Source organism: Equus przewalskii, unplaced genomic scaffold, assembly GCF_037783145.1.
Source record: "Equus przewalskii isolate Varuska unplaced genomic scaffold, EquPr2 contig_2323, whole genome shotgun sequence".
NCBI lineage: Eukaryota > Metazoa > Chordata > Mammalia > Perissodactyla > Equidae > Equus > Equus przewalskii.
This window is the reverse complement of record NW_027227328.1, coordinates 18,536-30,731: the sequence shown is the minus strand read 5'-3', so window position 1 is coordinate 30,731 and position 12,196 is coordinate 18,536. Positions and strand designations below refer to the sequence as shown.

Sequence of the window (12,196 nt, the reverse complement as noted above, 5' to 3'; positions counted from 1 at the left end):
CATATATGTTTAAAACTTGTTCTTTTATTTATTAGTTTTTCAAAAGAAGACATCTTATTCAGTAGTGTATATAATTAAAGGAAAACAATTTTCTTAAAAAGACAGTTTACAAAAAAATATATTTGGGTTTTTTATAATTCTCATTGAAAGAATATCTAGTAATTTAAAATGGAAAAATGCAAAAAGCCTGAGTGGAGCATGTTTTGTATGTTTATGTCATTGCAAGGGGCCCTGTGTCATTGGAGTAGCATCAGGAACGATGAAGAGTACTGGGAGATAAGATCAGGAGGGAGCAAAAAGCTAGTTTCTGCTGGCCTCTGCCAGCCACTGTCAGGAATCTGCCTGCATTGTGAGAGCGACTGAGAGCCACGGGAGGAGGACTGAGCTATAGAATGACATGATGTCAACTATGTTTTAAGAGGACCACTTGGGCTTTTATCTCAAGAGTAGACTACATGGAAAGGAGAGATTGAGTTACAGATTATTGCAATAACACAGGCAAGAGAGGCGGTGTCTTCATCCAGGGGGCCAGCAGTTGAGTGGTGAGAAACTTAATAACAGAGAGAACAGAACTGAGTGATTATATCAGAGGCACAAGAGAAAAAGAGGAGGCAGAGAGGACGCCAAGTGTTTGTCCTCAAAAATCGGAAGGATGAGGCTGTCATAAAAGGAAGCATACATACTGCAAGAAATAAGGTGATATAACATTCATCAATACTGAAATTAGTGTCTACCCTAGTAATATCAGAGACCATCAGTTTCCTTCGCTAAATGAGTTTATGAAAGCTAACAAACTTTGGTATAATAATAAAGAATAGGTAGAAAAAACTTAAAAATAAAAGAATTTCATTTGTAAAGCATAAGCTGTTCTCCCATACATAAATCTCTAGTTCCTATGAGGACATTTTACCCATACTATTAAATTAACTAATTAATCTATGCACTGATTTACTAACTTAATCAATATGAATGAGCACCTACCATAGGCTACTATTCTGTGATCAAGTAGTAAAAAATGTGTACCTAAATTCTAATGAGGATAAGATGTTAAGTAGATAATTTCTTTTTTTTAAGAGAACAGGAGGTTGAGCCTTCTTTTTTGTTTTTAAATAGGCTTTTTAATTTTTTTTGGTGAGGAAGATTGGCCCTGAGCTAACATCCGTTGCCAGTCTTCTTTGTTTTGTTCCCTCGGAGCCCCAGTACCTAGCTGTATGTGCTAGTTGTAGGTCATTCTAGTTCTTCTATGTGGGATTCCGCCACTGCATGGCGTGGTGAGTGGTGTGTAGGTCTGTGTTCAGGATCCGAACTGGGAAACCCTGTGCTGTGGAAGTGGAGCGCACAGACTTCACCACTCGGCCACGGGGCAGGCCCCCAAGTAGATAGTTTTAAGGAGACATTTATACAGTGATTTTTGATACTTACATTAATTCTTGGAGTGCTATCTTTAATTATTTTAAATATAATGTGCATGCAAATATGGCAAGGAGATATTTTTGATATTGATCATTAATTGAACTTTAGTATTAATTGGGTATTTAGGATAAAACAAGAGAGAAAGGAAAATAATTATGATAGACCCTGTGTATCTGGAGGAATATCATGTTCCAGAAGTTGCTTTTATAAAGAAAGCAGAGGGGGAAGAACTGAAGAGGTGGAAATAGGAAGCAGAAATGAGTAAAATTACGTTTAGAAATCATTTTACTTAATAGTGTGAAAATGAGGTGGTAGCGATTGTAGCAAAACATAAAACAGGGCTTCTGCCTAAAAGATTGTTGCAGGGACCAGCCTGGTGGTGCAGTGGTGAAGTTCGCATATTCTGCTTCTCCACGGCCCGGGTTCATGGTTCAGATCTCAGGTGCAGACATGGCACCACTTGGCATGCTATGTTGTGGTAGGCGTCCCACATATAAAGTAGAGGAAAATGGGCACGGATGTTAGCTCAGGGCCAGTCTTCCTCAGCAAAAAGAGGAGGACTGGCAGTAGTTAGCTCAGGGCTAATCTTCCTCAAAAAAAAAAAAAAAGAAAAGAAAAAGATTGTTGCAGTAGAACAGACAATATATTTTGGAGGTCTATACTGTCCCTCAGTGATTGAGTAGCCTGGAGAAGAGAACACCAAAACCAAATGGAGAGCCAACGTACCTGTACAATTAAAAAAGGCATTTTCTTTAGCAAAACATTGGGCGTGAGGCATTGTGAAAAATTCCTACATTTTGGCATAACTGACAGTCTCTAGATAAGGTTCAAAGGAAGAGGCACACATTTTTGGAGAGAGTGGAGAATAGAGACAATCTTTTTCTCACCTCGAATCCTTCTGTCCATGAACTGAAATCCATCTCATAGTGGCAAATTCTATGGGTGAAGAAAAAATATGGAGGCACTGTGGACAATTAGACCGGAGCAGGCTCCGGGCAGATGTGACTCAGCATGTTGCTGCAGGCAGCGTATGCGCCACCATGTATATGAACACCTTATGGAACCTACATAATGTAAACATCTGCTGGCTGTACGCCACTTTTGTCTAGGGTCATATAAAAGCAGCCACAAGGGGAACTGCTGCGCTCCCACTATCTCTTGGCCAAAGTGAATAAAATGTATGTCTACCTTGCCCTCGGGTGCTCAGACCTTTTTTTCAACTCCTCGAGCACCGAGCCCCATGGTCCCTTCATCTGCTGTTTCTCTCCTGCATACACTTGGCATAGTCAAAAGGATTCTGAGGTGTATGGACCTATGGCTCCTGAGGCTGCCGGGACAGACATGTGGCCACCCCTGTGGAAGGATGGGAGTCCGTGGAGGGTACCCTGGTCAGCACTGAGATGGCTCTGCATGCCCAGGGGAGCAGGTGCCAGAGAACGCCTGGCCTGCCATGGGGCTGGCGGGCCGGCTGTTTTTGACAGCCTTAAGCCGGAACATGGATTCTGCCTTGTGGGATGCAGCCGGCATCGGGGAACTCCTAGCCGAGGAGGACACCCTGGAGGCACGGGTGCGGCAGTTGGAAGAGGAGCTAGAAATGCCGCCTCGCAGCGATCGGCAGAGGACGCTGAGGACTGGGACGTAGAGGAAGCACGCCCTCTCCACGCTTCGCCAGTAATCCAGCCAAAGGTAAAGCATGAGCAGCCCTTGGGTCCAGGCGATGTTGCCCAAGGAGCCCTGATGGTGACAGAGTTCATGGCGTATACCACCTATACGGCAAAGGAACTGCGGGACTTGCGCAGGCAGCGGCTGGGGGAGCCCATACCAGCCTGGCTCCTGCCGCTATGGGCTGAGGGGGCAGATCCCTTCGGCAGCTGCTACAGCCGCTGGCTAACCCAAGGGCAGGGAAATTACTCCATGACGGAGTGGGTGACGGCTGCCGCCTGGGACAGTGTGAGAGAATGCCGGGGAGCTCCCGGAGACTGTAAGCCCATGGCAGACCTATGTGGAACTGGTCCAAGTTATCCACGTGTTGGGAACGAGATCCCGTCTGACTCTTTTGGGCCAGATACATGAAGTAGCCACTACAATGGCCACTTTGGGGAACGTAGAGTGCCCAAGGAAGGAGAAAACCGTGCATGTCTCACTGCGGGGGAGGCCCCCAAGCCTAGAGCAGGTTCGGCAGAGAACAGGCCCAAGCAAGTGACTGCATGCAGATGTAGATTGACCTGTTAGCTGCAGGCATTGATCAGACGAAAATAGACAGGCAACCAAACACTGTCCTGATGGCACTGAGGCACTGGTTAAACCCTGAGAAACAGTTCTAGAAGACAGCAGGAGTGGGGAAAAATCCTGGCAAGAGTCACCAGGCAAGCCTTCAGGATTTCTGAAGCCCTCAGGTGAGGAGCTCATGTACCTCTTTGACTAGGGGGAAGGCTGAGGTGCTCGGCTTAGGGGATCCCCAAAGGACCATAGGACTCCCGTGGAACTTGGGATTTACTGGTCCCCCAGCAATGTACAGTGTGTGCTGGTATTGGTAGATACTGGAGCTGATTACAGTCTGATTTACGGCAACCCGGTTAAGTTTCCAGAGAAGCTGGCATATGTTGATGGCAATAGAGACGGTAGGTGAAAGTAAAGCCAGTGTCTCTGTCCTTTGGCATTGGCCATTTACCACCCCGAGTGTACACAGTGTATGTCTCCCATGCTTGAGTATGTTCTGGGGGTGGACGTCTTGAAAAGACTGCGCCTACAGATGACCATGGGTGAATTCCACCTACAGGTGCGTGTGGTTGAGACTGTTGTCCTGGTGGACATGAGGAGATCACACAGACTACTGCAAAGTTAAAAGAGGTTGGGATGGTACAATCCACCCACGGTCCTTATAATGCCCTGGTTTGGCCCATGAAGAAGCCTGATGGCACATGGAGTATCACTGTGGACTACTGGGAATTAAATAAAGTGACTCCTCCATTACATGCTGCTGTGCCCTCAATGCATGACCTCATGGATCAGCTGACAGTCCGATTGGGACAGTACCACTATGCTGTAGACCTTACTAATGCCTTCTTTTCCATTGATATTGCCACTGAGAGTCAAGATCAGTTTGCTTTCACCTGGGATGGCAGGCAGTGGACTTTTCATGTTTTTCCACAAGGATACTTGCACAGCCCCACTATTTGTCATAGATTTATCACCCAGGACTTGGCTGCCTGAGTTCATAGTGATACAGTGCTTGTATTTCACTACATTGATGTCGTGTTAAACTCTGACTCTCTTACAGATCTCAAACAGGCTACCAACTCCCTGCAGAGACATCTGGCAACATGTGGTTGGGCTGTGAATGACGCCAAAGTCCAGAGACCAGGACTTGTTGGGATATTAGCAAGTGTTTATCTCTCTTTTAGTCCAGGTGGTGAGACCCCGGTATGCTATGGAGAAAAAGCGGGCCCCTTGAGACTGGACACGCACTGCGAACCAAGCATTTAAGGTCACCAAGCATGCGGTGCAGCAGGTACAGGCTCTGCAAGTGGCTGATCCAGGACGGCCATATAAATTGGGTGTCTGTGTTACCCAAGAGGGTTTTGGCTGAGGCTTATGGTAGTGACAGGACAGGATATGAGCTCCTGTTGGGTTTTGGTCCCAACTTTAGAAAAGGGCAAAAATATGATATTCTCTACTAAAGAAACAGTTGACAGCTGCCTATTCTGCCCTGGTAGCATGTGAGGCCATCACACGAATGGCCCCTGTAAAGCTCAGAACTACATACCCTGTACAGGGATGGCTCAAACAAAGGAGTTCAGTGAGCTCCAGCCCCCTGAATATAGAGTTATAACAAGTGTTGGGGCCAGCTGAGTTCCTTGCTGTGGAAGAAAAGGCCCCAAAGTCTCCTCTAGAAATAGAGCCCACACCCTATGCTAAAGAAAAGTCCCTGTCCTAGAGAATGCTTGGTATACTGAAGGTACTAGTAGAGGGCATGCGCCCTTGGTCCGATGGCAAGTGGACTACATCGGACCATTACCAAAGACCAAAGGCAATGTGTACGCCTTTATGGCTGTTGATACGGCTACTGGTTTACTCTTTACATGGCCCTGTACGGCCACAGATCAGAGACAGACAATTCAGGCCCTACAGGTACTCTTTATGGTCTTTTTGGTTGACCCTTGGTTGTAAAAAACGACAAGGGGACACATTTTACAGGACAAGAAGTCCAACAGTGGGCCGGCCCCAATGTGCCTCAACATGAGACAAGTACAAGAATAAAAATGGTCATAAAATATGAAAGCCCCCACTGCAGATGGTTGGTGCTTTTAGCTCCATGGGGACTTGAAAAGCAGCGAGACTTACATATCACCCCGTGGGTGACTAGTAGTTGGCCCCCTTGGGTAACTGTCAGGCTGCCACAGACCAATGCTGGTTCTATCCTAAAGGAAATGCATGTGATTTCTTTGCGGCCGATAATGAGTTCCCCTCTACTGCTCCATGTGGAGCCCACGCTTGCAGCCTCTCTACAGACAAGAAAAGTATGATATCAATGGCCGGGAAGGCCCCTGTTGGTAGCCACCCTCCTGTCCCAAGATAAGTGACTAGCATACATTTCGCTTAAAGAACGTGATTTATCTTTGTTGGCTCCTATCACTACCTTGTCCTTTTGCCCATAGATAAAGTACAGCGAACAGTATTGTAGAAGGGGCATACACCTGTACTAAGGTTGCCAATGTATCTAACTGTTGGGTGTACACGGAACTGCCCACCGGAGCAGTAGAAGGCTTGCCATGGCACATCCACCCCGCTTCGGAAAGAAACGAGACCTGGCTGTATTCCTAGAGACCATCTCATGCTCAGAGGTGCCAGGTGGCTCAACAGATATGCTGACAATGTGGACATAAGCAGCCCTGGCCAACCCCAAGCCTCTGAGACGGCTATGGGTGGTTATCCGGGGAGGCTGTTGTGCTCCACACACCTGTGCCCTTGTACATAGAACAACAAAAGGGAGAATACGACAACAAGGTGGATACCCCAGGGGCTGTGTCAAAAGGTTACACGAATGACCTGGCCCAAATATTGGTGAAACGTCCCTCCCTGTGTGGGGGTGGCCCCCACAGATATAGTACCCTTGGGCAGCTTCTGGGTCTATGGTAGTCATGAATGGCCTTATCTCCTGACTAACTTGATAGGACAATATACTTGAGGGTGGCCCTAAGCTGTCCTCCCTGCGGCAGTGGGTTCTCGCCACGCTGGTGGGTGTAGCTTGTCTCTTGGTGGCTACTTACTGATCATTGTATTGTTGTTGTAAAATGTAGCTTTAAGACGTCGTGCTGTGTGCACGTGCACACACCTCCTACAAGCCCGCGACTGCTGCAGTCTAATGGGTGTAGAGTGAAAGAAAAATATGGAGGCGCTGTGGACAATTAGATGGGAGCAGCTTCCGGGCAGATGTGACTCAGCATGTTACTGCAGGCAGCGTATGCGCCACCATGTATATGAACACCTTATGTAACCTTCATAATGTCAACATCTGCTGGCTGTATGCCACTTTTGTCTAGGGTCATATAAAAATGGCCACAAGGAAAACAGCTGCACTCCCACCGTATGTAGGCCAAAGTAAGTAAAGAGTATGTCTACCTTGCCATCGGCGGCTCACCTCGTTTTTTCAACTCCCTGAGCCCCGTAGTCCTGTCCTCGGCTGTTTCTCTCCTACTTACAATGGGGCAGGACAAATATTTCTGTAATTAACCTGAAGTAGAGGCTCCAGAACCTGCTTGTCTGGGAGGAACAATAAAACCGGAGTATAACCTTGAATTTAAATGTTGACTCCTTCATATTAAAAGACCCTAGCAGCCCTTTATTAACAGGTTCTAATCGTGTCTTCACATAAAGGAATCCGCACTCTAGATTGTAACGCTGTCCCTTCCAGCATGCAGCTGATGAAAGAGATATTTCTAGAGTGTCAAGTATTCGTTGATTCTAGAAGTCTTGAAAATGGTAGGTTTTATGTAATGTCAAAGCCTGTGTTTACTCCAGTGACCACTCAGATTATAGCTACAGTGTGTTTAGGAAAATGAACAGAATCTTTAGACTATATTTGCATATGTAGATGCAGCATGCATAATGGTTTCAACAAATATTTTTAAACCACTCTTCAAATCAGGATGAAAAATTGATCTTAAAATGGTTGACATTTTAATGATACAACACTAATCAAATATATTTAGAATTTTATTTCAGATTACATAATTTCACGATGGCTTTTAAAACTTGGCTGAGAATCACTGCATGGAAATAAATGAAAACTGGTAAGTATAGATATGTACTGTTGTGTAATCCCTGATTTTCATCACAGGAATTTAGTCGTTGGTATTTTCTTTGTAGCATTAAATTGTTTTGTTTAAAAAGCTTTGTATAATTTGTGTTTTTAATTTTGTAAACAGCATCTATGTTGTAATGAGAGGTACTTAGAAAAATCATTAAAAAATTGTTTATTAACTTGCCTTGCCTTTTTGAAAATGCCTCAATATTCTGCACGTTAAGAGTGCTCAGAACTATTGGCCAGCTGCAAGCATTCTGTTGAAATATTAGAGGACTTGTCCTGAATATCTTAAAGGAGACCTACTAATTAATTTAATCTTGATTTTTATTTTCAAATTAAAACAGCTGTGCTTTACCAAAGCTTATAACTGAAAATTTTTGTTTCCCAATTTCGATTTACATTTGTAATTACACAGTACCTGATACGTCCCGAAACTGATAGGAACAAAAACATGGTGCTCCCCATTCATTAACTCAACTGTTTGGATTCAGGTAGTTGTAGGGGTGAGTAACACGTGAGGACACAGACATTAATTAAAAAACCTCACAAGTAAATGCAAAATCTTAACTGGGACAAACACCCTGAAATATAAGCACACAATATCATGAAACCATGTTTTAGGAGATAGGACTTAGGGAATTTCTGAAAGGACTCCCTAAAGAAATAGAAATTGGTCATAGAAAAGTAAAATGAATAAAGCCGGGATTAAAAAGATCTCCAAACAGAGGATACAGGGTTGCAAAGCTCTCTGGCAGCACGAGCGTATGCAGCGCTGAAAGGAGGTCAGCATGTCTTGAGTTCATAGAGTGAGGGGGGAGATGGTACAAGACGAGACAGGAGGGCCAGGGAGCAGTCAGAACAGCAACATTTTGAAGGCCATGATTAATTTTTTAAAATTGTGTGAACAAGTATCTAAAACACAGAATTCTTTTTTAAAGCTGGGAGAAGATAATTCTTGCCTTATTACTCCAGAAAAACTATGGCATAGGAATTTACAAGTTCTGAAATATATGTAAGAAAAACAAATTTAAAAATGCTTCCTATTTCATCAATCTCAGCTATTACTGAACAGCAGTTTTCTTACTAATTTTACCATCCCTAACATCTTTAGGAGACATTAAAATGTCAGAATAATTATTTTAACACTATTTTTGCATTGAAGCAAGATAAACCAAACAGATTATGCTTCTAGTCTAGGAAATTAGTCAAGAGCTAAAATTATATGCCTTATTATTTCACAGAAAGTCAAATGAGAGATGTGTTTCTGTTTCAATAAAATAGAGGTTGGCTTTGAGAGATTGGAATACCTAAATTTTCAAACAAAAATTATAGCATCGTTATAGATGTGACAATGTCCAATGAATAAACCATTTTTCAAGCAAGCTGGAGTGTGTGGGGACAGGGTGAAGAAAGATGTGATTTCTACAGTGATGTGTCCCTGGTAACCATGCCCGAACGGAAGAGGAAGATTGCATTCTTTGTGTACAGATTCCCCTAGTCAGGATGGCAACACTCACTGGGGAGAGGGAGAGACTCCTTCCAGACCACGAAGATAGAAACTATCTGGTGTCTATCTCTGATGTATTATATAAACATAAATACTCTTTTGTTTATAAGAGTGGTCTTTGTAGAGGGTAAATTTATCTAACTGGTCTAAAAAGGAGGAAGTACTCCTGTGGCAAACAGGTAACAGTATGGTGGAAAAAAAGCAGTGATATACCTAATAATTTTCTGTTGCATATTACAGATCATTTGCTTATACATTATTTTAGTTGACTCTCAAAACAAGCATGTAGAGAATGACTTGTCCTGCCTCTATCAATTAACTCATTGCCAGTTCTTACTTTTATAACGTGCATTCTGATAATAAATGCATGTCTTTATCAAGATAGCTCCCTAAAATAAGATGTTGTGCTATATAAGAAGAGATCACCAAGAAAGAATACTGGACTGCTCTTTTGGGGGGAAAGCACATTTTCCCTAGATAAGTTGTCAAATATAAGAATCTCCTTGATGTCTGGAAATGTGTTTCTTAATTAAGCATAAAGCTAGGTTTTAAAACCTGTTCTAATTATAATTTATCAAACAAATGTTTTAAAAGTTCTCAAATGTTTCTCCACTGGGAACCATTTAATAATTATATTGTAGATATAATTAATTAATTTAGGTCAATAAATGCATCTCATTTTCAAATTTTGGAGGTGTTATAAAATCCAGATTCTTTATCTGTGGTTTTCACCAGCAGCCGGAGTGATTTCTTTTCAACACTATTACTTCTTTTTCAGTGATGTTGTACCATCAATCATCTCTCCTCTTCCTATCGATGTCAATGTTTTCCTTTCCATGGCTTCTTCCCCTCAGCAGATGAGCAAAGTCAACATCAACTTATGCTAAAATAGCTTCCTCATTTTCTCATTTAATATTATATCCTTTAAAATCCTTTTCAAGTTATGTTTCTTCCACCTTCCCTCATATGTGCCACATTGGTCAACTGGCTAGTCTTTCAATGGATTCTGAAATCTTACTCTGTCCCTACAATCCTGTTGTTCTTTCCTTGGGGCACATGCTTCCTTTCCCTTTCTGCCTCCCTTGGTCCATTATAAATTCATTTATTCGTAAAATCCCAATTAAAATAAGACATCATCAATTAAAGATAACCACATATTCTCCACTAGAATCAGTATCTTGAACTCCCTAATCTCATCATATTTTGTTTCTCCACTGAGCAGCATGACCCTCATGGCCTGATTAGGGTTGCAGGCATGTACGTTTGATACACTAGAGGGCGGGGATTCTGTTTTGTTTATATTTCCTTGGGCATCACTCCAGCAGCAGTCTTGCTCAAAATTGCTACCAAGCAAGAATCTGACATGTGGAATATCAGTCTCATTCCAGCTTTGAGAGTGAACATTCAAGGAGGGTTCTTATATGCCTTTGTATTCGGTAGCCAACTGTTCTTGGGTTCTGGTCTGGAGTCAAATATTCTTAGATTCTAATGTTTAAATGATACCAAGAGTTTTCTTCTCAATCTGAGAAACCAAGAAACTGTGGCCTTCCAATGTCAAAGTGTTTTGCTGGGTCAAATACCTTAAAATCTGTACAAACCAGTTAATTGAGCACAGCTCAAGAATACTTATGATTTTCTATCTACAGAGGCATTGCTACTTTGATATATGTTCTCAAATAAAAATGCCTCATGTGGCAGCTCAGTGTGTTATTTTTATACTTGTGTTTCTAATGTTTTGAATTTTTTAAATGTCTCTATGTGTGGTGTCTAAAATAAAACTTTACTTGAATTGCTGTGTAAAAATCTAGATCGCACTTGTAAAAATGGTCAAGAAGTGTGTTCCTCGATTTAAAAAAAGCTCATACATTATATTTATTTTTCAAGAACATTTCAAATCTCCACTTGATCATGCCTTATATGGACTTATGTTTTCTCCTCACTATTTTTCTTAAATTTTTGTACATTTGATTTATGTGGTTTTAAGATAATTTACTTTGAATTTTAATTTTTATTCAAATTCTAGAATATGGGTACCATAGGATCTCATATTTGTAAATCCAAGCAAACACCATGTGTCAAGATATCCTAATTTGAACAGAACACTTTGTTTTTAATTGTACAAGTTGTTTTTCATTAGTAATGAATACAGAAAACTTGACATGGCAGATGGTGGGTGGGTGGACCCCCTGTAGGCACAAACTATCTTGGAAAACTAGAAGCCCTGGAGAAGGATTCTGGATAAATTGGCATTTGAGAGGATGATCTGTAGACAAAGAGGTCGGTGGGGGCTGGGGGGCGCTCCAGGGCTGAGCAGCGGGCGGGCTGCCACTTTTTCCCACTCTCGCGGTGGGCCATCAGAGTGGGTGGGGAGGGCCCCCAGGGCTGAGCAGCGCGGCGGCTGCCACTTTGACCCACTCTGGCGGTCGGCCTCCTGAGTGGGTGGGGAGGGCCCCCAGGGCTCAGCAGTGCAGCGCGCTGCCAATTTGACCCACTCTGGCGGTCGGCCGCCTTAGTGGGGGGAGGGCCCCTGAGCTCAGCAGTGCGGCGCGCTGCCACTTGGACCCACTCTGGGGGTCGGCCGGCTGAGTGGGGGGAGGGCCCCCGGGCTGAGCAGCGTGGCGGGCTGCCACTTTGACCCACTCTGGCGGTCGGCCACCTGAGTGGGGGGAGGGCCCACAGGGCTAAGCAGGGCAGTGGTCTGACACTTTGACCCACTCTGGGGGTCGGCCGCCTGAGTGGGGCTGGGGTCCTCAGGGCTGAGCAGCAGGGCGGGCTGCCACTTTGACCCACCTGGCGGTCGGTCACCTGAGTGGGGGGGAGGGCCCCACAGGGCTAAGCAGCGGCAGTGGTCTGACCACTTTGACCCACTCTGGGGGTCGGCCGCCTGAGTGGGGGTGGGGTCCCAGGGCTGAGCAGCAGGGCGGGCTGACACTTTGACCCATCTGGCGGTCGGTCGCCTGAGTGGTGGG

At 44.0% G+C, this 12,196-nt stretch overlaps 1 long non-coding RNA gene across 2 annotated transcripts; it reads left to right on the top strand.

Annotated features, from left to right (window-relative positions):
* Positions 1-2,555: 2,555 nt before the first annotated feature.
* On the top strand, positions 2,556-11,016 carry LOC139081299 (uncharacterized). 2 transcript variants are annotated; one of them, XR_011536406.1, is made up of 2 exons: positions 2,556-3,099; positions 4,694-11,016. It is a non-coding gene; the product is annotated as an uncharacterized lncRNA (long non-coding RNA). The 2 variants fall into 2 exon arrangements; XR_011536405.1 differs by having other exon boundaries at positions 2,558-3,809.
* Positions 11,017-12,196: the final 1,180 nt, after the last annotated feature.